Source organism: Tupaia chinensis, unplaced genomic scaffold (assembly GCF_000334495.1).
Source record: "Tupaia chinensis unplaced genomic scaffold, TupChi_1.0 Scaffold000688_1, whole genome shotgun sequence".
NCBI lineage: Eukaryota > Metazoa > Chordata > Mammalia > Scandentia > Tupaiidae > Tupaia > Tupaia belangeri.
The window spans coordinates 3,266,910-3,279,084 of NW_006160211.1; the positions used below are offsets into that span (position 1 = coordinate 3,266,910).

At 41.0% G+C, this 12,175-nt stretch overlaps 1 pseudogene; it reads right to left on the reverse strand.

The window, feature by feature from the left end:
* The window catches only part of LOC102479239 (protein DEK-like), a 12,282-nt pseudogene extending 528 nt beyond the window's left edge, over window positions 1-11,754 (reverse strand).
* Between the last annotated feature and the right edge of the window lie 421 nt (window positions 11,755-12,175).

The following is a 12,175-nucleotide window of genomic DNA, read 5'->3' on the forward strand; positions in this document are numbered from 1 at the left end:
GGGACGCGAACTGTGGTCGACTATGTGGGAGTCCAGTGACATAGCCATTACACTAACTGCTGGTTCCCAGGTTTCTATCTTTTTTAAAGAATTATTTATTTTATTTTATTTATTTATGCATTCATCCATTTCAGTTTGACCAGAGAGAGAGATACAGAGAGAATGGGGAAGTGAGAAAGCAATCCACCAGGTCCAGGACTCAAACCCTGGTTGGCCATGTGGGACTGTCCAGTGCCTTAATCACCACACCACCTGCTGGCTCCTAGTTTGTTTGTTTGTTTGTTATCTTTTAAATGTCTTTTCTGGTGGCTCCTCTTGGCTTTCTTTATCTTCATCCTCTGAAGACTCTTCCTTGTTTTTCTTTTGGTCTCCATCTCTACTAAATTCATCTGACAATATTTCAGGATATTTGGTTCCCTTAGCCTGCCTTGCCAGTCCAGAACTGTTCCATTTCTTTTACTGCCTTTGCTAGAGGATTTGTTAGATTTTGGCAATGGTTTGCCAGAAGTGGATGCATTAAGAAATTAAGATCCTCTTCACTGGCTTACTATGTACACCTGATCACTCCAAATCAAGACCCTCACAGATGCTCTGTAACACGGCACTGCTAATTTTTTCCTTCTTTTTATATTGGATACTTCCTTTTTCAAACGGGAAGCCACTGAACTGGCCCACGTTCTTCTTAAATGACGATTCTCTGCCTGGTCTGTTGTACAACAGTTTGTGCAGATTTCTAAATTCATCTATTTTCTTCTTACAAAGAAATGCATCCTTTCAATCTCACAAAGTTTCTGCCCTTTTCCTTGAGCAATTGTAAATGGCTCTCTTCCTAAGGAAGAGATCCGCATTGTCAACCTTTCTACTTTTTTCTTTTCCGTCTTGCCTTCCCCATGAGACTTTTCTTTCTCGTCATCTTCATTGTCCTCCTTCCCCTCTTCCTCCTAACTCTCCTCCGAGGGGCTGGGCTCGGGCTCCTCCTGGGACGCGGGCTGGGCAGGGCCGAGATCCACAAGCTGTGGGCTGTGGATCCGGCGGCCGCAGGCCTGGTGCACAAGGGCACCTGGAGGCTCCCGACGCGGTGGCCACCCAGAGCAGAGGTTGCGGTGGGCTGCGGTGTGGCACAACGCTTCCGCCACGTGCTTGGGTCCTCAGAATCAACAAGATTTTCTATTTTAAATTCCTTTACTGTCACATTAGTGGGATTTTGAGAGAGAGCAAAAAACAAACGCACATGATTATTAGGGTAGATTATGTTTTTAAACTATTGGTTTCCTTCAGAATACAATTGTCTTAGCCATTGCTATAACAAATATACCATACACTGGGGTGGTTTTAACATCATTTATGTCACACAGTTCTGGGGTCAAGGTGCTGGCAGACCTAGTATCTAGGGAGGGGCTGCTTCTGGTTTGCAGATGGTCGTCTTCTGCTTGTTTTCTCACGTGGTGGAGAAGACAAGATGCAAGGGCGTCTCTGTCTCATAGGGCCACTAATCTCACTCAGGGGGCTCCATCCTCATGATCTAATTAGCTCTCTAAGACCTAACCTCCCAAGATCTCACTTCCTAATACTATCACACAGGGGATAGGATTTCAACATACGAATTTGGTGGGAACACGTTCAGTCCATGGCAATGATTGTAGTAAGAGTGGAAGCAGAGCAGTGCTTATGTTCCCGAAACTCTTCGATGCGCTTTACCTATAATAGCGCTTTTAATCTTCCATGTAAGAACTTTGTCCACCCCAGCTTGGCTGGTAAATGACAGACCCGGTCTCAAACGAAATGCTTTGATACCGGGGTCTATACTCTAACCATTAGGCTACCGCTTCCTGACTCGCTTTCCTTACTGAATATTCTCCCACAGCACCACTTTTAGGTGCTATTTAGCATCCATTGCAGGGATGCTTGTTTTGAATTAAGGATGAGTATTTAACCACAAACACTTAGAGTTGTTAAAAAATATAGCGCTACCCACCCTCCTGCCCTCAGGGCAGGGCACAAACAAGGTTGCGGTTCGACTGTGTTTGGACAAGTTTTGCTGACACCTAACAGCCTGAAGCTTCCTGTCTTGAGATTTCACAGCCCGTCCCTTCAAATCTCCCACAGGCATACCACAACTGAATTAAAAAAAAAATACACATTGCAAATCTTATATTTAAGATACACACACACACACACACACACGTATGTATGTATAAAGAGAAAAGAAACAGGAAGACGAAAAAAAGCTAGAAGGGCAAAGATTAACAGCACACATGCTAATGTGATGTTCTTTGTTTAAAACGATGCATATGATGTTCCCCTTGATTTGATGATCGCAAACTGCATGCTTGCTTTGGAGATCCATATTATGCCCATCAAGATGTACAACAATCCAATGTAAATAAGAAGTTATAAAATCAACTAAAGAAGACAATTTCCCACAGGCTACTCCCCTGCAGTGTTCACTACTGAGCCACACATCGACCATTCGCGGCAGTTCCACAGATTCTCATAGAGCAGCAAGGGAATCTGCGGTAATAAACGGACTTAAAGACTCAGTGTCACATCCGGTTGGTGATGGCTCGAAGCATTTCTCAGCTTTTCTGGGCTCTTCCTGATCCATCATTCAGGTGCTCTTCTTTTCCTGCTCTTTGAGTGGAACCCCCTTTCTATAAGGTTGAACCACAAGGAAACGGTGACATTCAACCACTTTTGACCTACCATTTTCCTAAAAATGAACATTTTACCTCTTTCAATATAACAAGGCTAAGATGTATATTTGCTCATTAGAAAACATGACAACCACCCATCATGGTGTAAAGCTACTCTAAACTTGTGAAAACCCTTCTGTATTTGGGGAAATTTTCAAGTTTTAAATCTTGGTCTCTGCAGTGTAAATGCCAGAAACCTGCATTCTCACGCTGCCAATCAACTGCAATATTTTCTTTCAGAGAAGTTTTTTTGCTATAGAGTGTGTGCACTCACAAGAGAGACAGAGAGACAGAAAGAGAGAAATCACCCCCCCCCCCCCACCCCGGGGATGGCTACACCGCAATCCCTTCTCTCCTCCATTCTCCTCTTGGGCATAAACGCACATGCGCCAAGTGTGAGTTTATACAAACCAGGTCCAGGACTTGAACCACAGTTGACTACATGGGAGTACAGCGACATAGCCATTACGCACACATGCCCTATAGCAAAAATTAAAATATATCTATATCTATATCTATATTTATATCTATCTATCTATATATATGTATATATATATATACACACGCATATATATACAAGTGAGAGATGGACACCACCTTCTTTCAGGGAAAACTATTACATTCCACATGTAGAGCAATTCGGGCAGAATTTTCACAATTCTAGAAAAGTTTGTGCAATGCAAAAGCTAAGCTTCCTGAGAGAAAGTGTCTGTTGGCGTTATAGTCTGGCATATCCTCAACTGTAGGAATGTGAAAACAGGAAATGGTCTGAACAAGATAACAGCTGAAATTCAAGCTAATGTACCTAAATGACCAAAAAAATGTCAGCATTACATTGTCCAGAGCATCATGTGCATCCCTCAGTAATGTGAAAATGAGAGTTTAGTGTCTCATACACGGCTCAGGGAGCAATCATCCAAACAAACCTGCCTCCCATCCCAGAACCCAACCTTGTCTAACACTCCCAGCAGCCCTATGAGCAAGTCCCGTTATTATCCCTATTTTTCAGATGAAAACACAGAGTTTAGAGAAATCAAGCAGTTTGTACAAAGAGCCAGATCTGCCTTCAAACTGATTAACTTTTAGATAATGACTCTGCTCCAGGCTCTGCTGCCCACTGCTGGGACGGTGAGCAAATCATTCAAGAGTTTATAGTAGATTAAAGTGGGTTCACTACTTGCATTATAGTGCTGGTAACACAAGGGTGTATCTTTGTCCAAACTCACCAAATTATATACATTGATTATGTGCAGATTCTTGTATGCCAATTATACCTCAGTTAATTGTGCTAAGTCAATTTTTAAAATTTAACTTAATTTAATTTGTTTTTTAGGCTTTTGCCATAGGGCACATATGCTTGCTGGGGAGAGACAGAGAAAGTGAGAAATCACCCCCCGGGGAGAATGGACACACCACAGTCCCTTCTCCTCTATCCTCCTTTTGGGATTTTGAGCATACACGCATATGCACCCAGCGTGATTTTCAAGTTACCAGGTCCAGGACTTGAACCCCTGTTGGCTATGTGGGAATCCAGCACTTTAACTACCATAACACCTGCTGACTCAATGCTGGGGAAAATTTTTAAAAATGCTAATAATAATTTGTGCATTTGTCTAATAAGGTGGTTGTGATTATTGAGTTCATCACAAATTTTCTTCAATTATTCTTTGCCTCTACTTTTATTAGCATAGCTATAAAATTATTAAATATTTTGTAATAAAAATGATTATAGGCCCAACATCTGTAGTGCACTCAGTAATGTACTAAACTGCTGTACTAAAAGCCAGAAGGCCAGCTGTAGGTTGAAATCCTTAGCCCGGTCAACCTGATTCATGCTGGGTGGGCACACATGTCCAAGATCCTGATGAGCTGGCAGGCCAGGGGAAGGGGACCACAGCATGGCAAGACTGTGCTACGGGTGCTGTTCTCTCTAATGTGCATGCACACACATGCTCTCTATCATGATTTCGAAAAAGAATGATAGTTTACACGGCCAACAGGTGGCATAGTGGTTAAGGTACCGGATCCGACATGGCTTACTGTGGTTCAGTCTCAGACCCAGTTGCTTGGAAATCATGCCAAGCTCATGTGCGTGCATGCCCAAAATCCTAAGAGGAGAATGGAGAAGAAGGGATTGCAGCATGGCCATCCACTTTACAGGAGTGGGGAGAGGTAATTTCTCATTTTCTCTCTCTCTGTCTCTGTCTTTCTCTGGCAAGCACACACACATACCCTGGCAAAAACCTACAAAATAAGACATTCATGCTGGGAAAAACAATTTTGTATGCTGTCAAGATGTAAACTGATTAAATGTAAATCAAAAAATGTAATAATAAAAATAAAATTATAGATTATAAAGAACAGAGAAAATAAAGAAAAGTCTATTTGGCTCAGGATATTTGTAACAAAATAGTCAGAATATAAAAACTCTTGGTATATTCATGGTTGGTTTTAAAAGATAGACCTATACACAAATTAACAGTAGCTAAAAGAGAGAGGGGAAGGAAGATATTTACCTGATGATGTAAGATACATCTAATGACTGTTGCAGAAAAATTACTCATATCAGCAAATTTTGTTTTGTTTTGTTTCGTTTTGGAGAGGTTTTTGCTATAGGGCACGTGCACTCACCAGAAAGACAGAGACAGAAAGTGAGAAATCGCCCCCTGGGGGGGATGGCCATGCCGCAATCCCTCCTCCTTCATTCTCCTCTCAGGATCTTGGGCACGCATGCACATGCGCCCGGCATGAGTTAAGCCACCGGGTTCGGGACTCAAACCGTGGTTGACTACATGGGAGTCCAGCGACACAGCCATTATGCCAACTGCTGGTCCCCATATCAGCAAATTTTTAGGACACCACCTGGAACACACGATCTGCTTTTCATGTATCAGAGATGGATTTTCTGTGACTCTAACAAAGATAAAGTTTCAGAACCCCTTGCTCACCTAGTTACCTTTCAAAGCTCTGTAGCTACTTTTTCTTTCTTTCTTTTTTTTTGGAGAGGTCTTTTTGCTATAGGGTGCGAGTGCTCGCAAGACAGACAGAGAGAGACAGAGAGACAGAAAGCAAGAGATCACCCCCCAGGGGGGATGGCCACGCTGCAATCCCTTCTCCTCCATTCTCCTCTCGGGATCTTGGGCACGCACGCACACGCACCCAGCGTGAGTTTTAAGCCACCGGGTCCAGGACTCGAACCACGGTCGACTACGTGGGAGTCCAGTGACATAGCCATTACGCTAACTGCTGGTGGTCCCTCTTCTACTTTTTCTTAACTAAGGGCCCAAAGTTATATAGGCTTTAGGCCTCCCAAAATCAGGTCTATAATTGCACACTCCACTTGAGAAAGAAGGACTAAAAATCAAAAACCCTGAATAAGATAACAACAACAAAAATGGCCTTGCTGAGGGGCTGTGTCTTTATGACCCAAATCTTCTTAGCTGTCTTCACTTGTGTTTAGAGTTAGGTTGGTATGTTTATTAAACAAGCATGACACAACCATGAGAATTTAAGAACATTCTTATTAATCACTTAGTGTGTTTTAGAGGCAAGCTTATACAGTTATCACAATGAATTTTAAGAGGATAAACTCATACTGTGTTTCCATTTGGTTATGGAAACAATAAACTGGAACAGGATTGTAAAGTTTGGATTGGCTCTCACATACAATAGATTTCATTCCTTCTTTATTTTGTGACTTGGCAATAAATAATAAAGAAGATCAAGAAGCAACATTTTTGTATTAGTAGAGTTACTCCAGCTGAACCCATTATGCATAGAACTTTTTAACCATTAGCTAATATTCACACATAATTATGAAGGCACTGTGTAGTGAGCTCACACATTTTACCCAAAATGATGTGTATTACCTCGGGGCCAAGGAACATTCCCATGGGACGACAGCAGTAAAAGAGAACCTTTGCTTTGCTGGTCAGATTAGTAGAACCAACACGGGAAACAAGGATCAGGGATAGGTGGTCCTCAGGATCTTAAATTTATGGGCTACTTTTTGGAGGCTTAATTAAAGAGGGAAAAATGTAGAAAACAAAGCCTTTGTTCTCAGTACTTCTTCCATGTTTCATTTCCTGTTAAAACATTTCCTGCATTGTGTTTGTATATGTGGGAAAGATTTTTTTTTTCTATAGGGTGCATGCGCTCTCCAGAAAGACAGAGAGAGACAGAGAGACAGAAAGCAAGAAATCACCCCCCCAGGGAGGATGGCCACACCACAATCTCTTGTCCTCCATTCTCCTCTCGGGATCTTGGGCACGCACGCACACGTGCCCAGTGTGAGTTTAAGCCACTGAGTCTGGGACTCAAACCGCAGTTGACTACATGGGAGTCCAGTGACATAACCATTACGCTAACTGCTGGTCCCAGGAAAGATCTTTTTAAAAAGTGTTTTTGACTCCAGATCTCAGCAATAACTGCCTTATCACCATCTCATCATCATCTACTAGTCTCTATCACACTGTTCCCCACCCTCCACTTCCCCTCTTACCCAACACCTCCACCTCCACCAGACACAGCTCACAATGTCTGTGGTTTGTCTCTTCTGACCCCAACTGGATTCTAGAGGAGAGTGGGGGTGGAAGGAAAGTAAGGAGGAAGGAGAATAAAAAGAGGTACCTAAAAAGGCCACCACCATGACTGTCACCATCGGCCACCACTGAGGTTCCTCATGGTCCACCCCTCATCTTGGGAAAAAATATGTCCCCAAAGGTCGAGTTAGAAACCTTAATCTGTCATGATTTTAGCTGCAAAAATGTTTTCTAAATATTAGCAAACAGGTCCAATTTGGTGGTACAAGTGCTAGGGCACCACTGTATGATACTGGAGCCACATGGGGAGGCCCTGGGATTCAGATCCTGGGTGGACATGCCATGGGTGCCTGTGATCCTGGTTGGCTGAAAGACTGATGGCAATGTGGTGAGACCCTGTCAAGGGCACTTCTCTCTCTGTCAAAATAAAGAAAGAATTAAACAAACAAACTTTTAAAATAAAGCAAACAGAATTTAACCATATATGTAAAGAACTATACACCACTGCCAAGTGGAGTTTAAAACAATTCCTATCAAAATGCCAACAAGGAGACCGGCGTGTCCTTGGACTTAGAGAGTGGGTCATCTGACTTCTGAGTGGTTACTCTATATTCCCAAGTGATAAAAGGGAGAATTAAAAATGGGTGATGTTGAGAAAGGCAAGAAGATTTTGTTCAGAAGTGTGCCCAGTGCCACACTGTGGAAAAGGGAGGCAAGCACAAGACTGGCCCAAATCTGCATGGTCTATTTGGGTGGAAGACAGGTCAGGCCCCTGGATTCTCTTACACAGATGCCAACAAGAACAAAGGCATCAGCTGGGGAGAGGATACACTGGTGGGGTATCTGGAGAATCCCAAGAAGTACATCCCTGGAACAAAAATGATCTTTGCTGGCATTAAAAAGAAGTCAGAAAGAACAGAGTTGATAGCTTATCTTTAAAAAGCTACTAGTGAGTAATAGGTGGCCAGTGCCTTATTTATGACAAAACAGAAATGTCTCACTGTTTTTATGTGTACCGTATTTTCATTGATCTCCTACACCAGAGCTCAGATCATAAATGGCTGACAGGATATTTTTGTTGGACAATCCTGATTTAAGTGGCTTGTGGTTAAATTAATATTGTTGGGTTTTTTTTAATTTTGATAGTAGTTTCAGTTCAGTAAGTGCTATCACTATTTGCCCTTTCTAAAGATATAACTGGTAATTCATTAGCGATGCTCATATTTCTACAAAGATGGTTGGAACGCCATCTCAAAGCCTACTGGAGACTGGTTTTATTTAGGCTTATATGTAACTGGTTATATGAGTATATAAATGCTGGCAAAATCCCTTCAGTTCTCAAAACTAAGCAGACTCATCTGCGTTTTAATTTGTGTTTATTAACCTGTTAAGGCAAAAACTTAAGATAAGGTAGTGATGTCTACTTTATATTTGGTCATAAATCTACCATTTTAATTAGAATTCCCTGTATCCAAAACACTGCCTTTTACTTATTGAAAGACACTTTAGTGTGGTTTATGTATACTATCAAATAAAGAATATGTAACACTTTACATATTTATAAATGATTTGTAAGGGCAGACACTTTTAAAAGTCAGTGACAAGATTTAGTAACATGTCAAATTATACCTTTGAATTCTATTATCTAAGTCAGTCTAAATTATATTTCAGGATTGTTAGGCAACTGTTCAAAACCACAGAGAAACTGAAGAACTACTGTATGTGTGTGATTGGTAAGGTGTTTACGCCAACCTATTAGAAGGATTAAAGTAATGGAGATATACCATCGGCATAGATTCGTAAATTATGCCATCAGAAGACTTAAGATAATTAAAAACCAAATGACAGATTAAAATAAAAGCCAACAAGATATTCTTATATAGAGAGGCAAGAGTATTTTAAAATTCATACACAAAGACAGAGAACTAGTAAAGCTACAATGATTTTTAAAAAGAAGAATGAAGTGGAGAGACTCAGTCAACCTGATTGCAAGACTTACTGTATAGCCACAGTAATGACTGCATGGTATGGTGGAGGGAGAGACACACAGGTCAACGAGACAGAGCAGAGAACCTAGAAAGAGACTCACACCCAGACTGATCTTTACCGAGATGAAGCAGCTCTATGAGGAAGACAGCCTTTTCAACAAATGGTGCTGAGGCAACTTCACACCTATAGACAGGAAACTACGTTAGAAACTTCCCACCTTATAAAAAAAATAATTCTAAATGGGTCATGCACCTGAACATGAAACTATAAACCTTTAGGGGGAAAAAAAAAAAAAAAAAGGAGGAAATCTTTGGGATCTAGAGCTAGGCAAAGATTCCTTAGCGTTGACACCAAAATCAAGACCCACAAAAGAAAAAAGATAACTTGAACATCATCAAAATTAAAACTTGTGATCTATAAAATCCCTAGAAAGAGGAATGAAAGACAAGTCACAAGTCAGCATTTCATAAATCACTTACCTAAGAAAACTTAGTGTCTAGAATGTATAGAGAAATCTCAAAACTCAATAGTAGAAAAGCAAACAATCTATGGATAAAAACCATGAAAAGACATTTCATTCATTTCACCAAAGAAAATATATAGATGGCCAGTTAGTACATGAAAAGATCTTCAAGATCACTAGCCATGAGGGAAATGTAACTGTAAACCATATGTTACATATCTATAAAAATGGCTAAAATAGAAAATGCTCACAACAACAAATGCTAGAGAGGATGTGGAAAAACAGAATTAATTTTACATTATTGGTGGGAATATAAAATGTTATGGCCACTCTGGAAAATGGGTTGACCTTTACTTTAAAAACAAAACATCCAAAAGTCATATAACCCAACAATTACAGCAGTACTGGGCATTTATCACCAAGAAAAGGAGAATTAATTAAACAATAACCAGTATATAAATGTTTGTATCAGCTTTATTTGTAATTGTTCAAAAAAAAAAAAAAAGGAAACAACTCAAATGTCCATCAGTGAATGAATGATTAAACAAACTGTGGTACATCCATACCACAGAATACTATTCCGCGATAAAAAGGAACAATTGAGGGGCCAGTAGTTGGCGTAATGGCTATGTTGCTGAACTCCCATGCAGTCGACCGCAGTTTGAGTCCCAGACCCGGTGGCTTAAATTCACACCAGGTGCATGTGCATGCGTGCCCAAGATCCCTAGAGGAGAATGAAGGAGAAGGGATTACGGCATGGCCATCCCCCCTGAGGGGTGATTTCTCGGTTTCTGTCTCTCTGCCTTTCTGGCGAGCATTCTTGAAATGACAACATTTTAGAAATGGGGAACAGATTAGTCATTGCCAAGGATTTCCAGAAGGGAGGTGTGGAGGGAAAGTGAGTGTGGTTATCAAAGAGCAGCCGGAGGGGTCCTGGTGGTGAGGGAAATGTTCTGTACGTTGGCTATCAATGTCACCATCCTGACTGTGATCTTGTACTACAGTTTTGCAAGATGCAACCACTGAGGAAACTGGTAGGAGGGCACACAGTATCACTCTGTATTATCTCTTACTAAAGAATGCAATCTATAATTATCTCAAAGTAAAATGTTTAATTTAAAAAAATCAAAAGAATCATTTTAACCCCATATCTCTGTAAGAACTGCCTTATCATCACTGCATCATGTCATGCATTATTCCTCTCCTAGTCCTCCCTCATCCAACCTACACACAAACCAAACAGAATCCATGGTTCACATTTCTTGACCAAAACTGGATCTTAAGAGGATAGGAGGGGGTGGAGACAGAGCTGGCAGCGAAGGATACATGATAACTGCTGTCTACGTGATTGACACCAACTACTGGCTATGGGGGCACCTTGTCCTCCAACTCTGGGAGGAATGATGGCGCTGGAGGTAGAGTCAAATATTAGGAATCTGGGACCAGCAAATGGCATAATGGTTATGTCACTGGACTCCCACCTAGTTGACTATGGTTCAAGTCCTAGACTCAGTGACTTAAAACACACACTGGGTGCATGTGCATGCGTGCCCAAGATCCCAAGAGGAGAATGGAGAAGGGATTGCAGCATGATCATGCCCCCATGGTGGGGTGATTCTCATTTTCTATCTCTCCGTCTCTCCAGAGCACATGTGCCATCGAATAAAAATCTCTCTCTCCCTAAAAAAAAAAAAAAAAAAAAAAAGGAAGGAAGGAAGAAAAAGAAAAAAATACATATATATTAGGATTCCATTCAGGGTTTGGGATTTCTGTCTGGTGACATGTCTTGATTCTGGTTAGTGCCCTGGCTACCTCTGATATTTCTCACTGACCTGTCATGCCAGTGCCCTTTTCACTGTCCATGTCCATTTCTTACCTTAGACACTGAGTTTCCTACTTTCTGTCCAACAACAGACCCACCAATTTCCCTGTTCTCTTCTGGAAAGACGTAAGTCTTTTGAGATTTGCTGAGGATTATCCTTTCTTTTTGTATTAATAAGAAAAGTGATCTGGGATAAAGCAACGATGACAGCACTGTCTCCTTCATGTTCAATTTACTCTCTTTCATTTAGGCGGAGAAAGACAAAGGGCCACACATTTGACTCTCCAGCAGCTACCAACACCAGCTGCATGATGAGCCCTAGGGGAGGGCTCTTTTAATAAATGCTGAGGCTAGGCCCCCACGTCACATTCATTGACTTGAAACTCTGGGGGCACCTAATCCTCCAACTCTAAAGAATTCTCAAAATTCAAACAATCTATGAGCAAAAGACAAGAAAAGAGACTCAAGCATTGGTATCTTTATGAAATACCAAAGCTTATTTTGATGCCAAGGCAATACTGAGAAACATAATTCTATTTAAAAAAAAAAAAAAAAAGAAAGAAAGAAAGAAAAAAAAAAAGGCACTACAAATACTTTTATCTCTGAGTCAGAGGAAAAGTAGAAAAGTAGATTTAATGTAAATTAATCTGAGGTCTAAAGGCCCGGT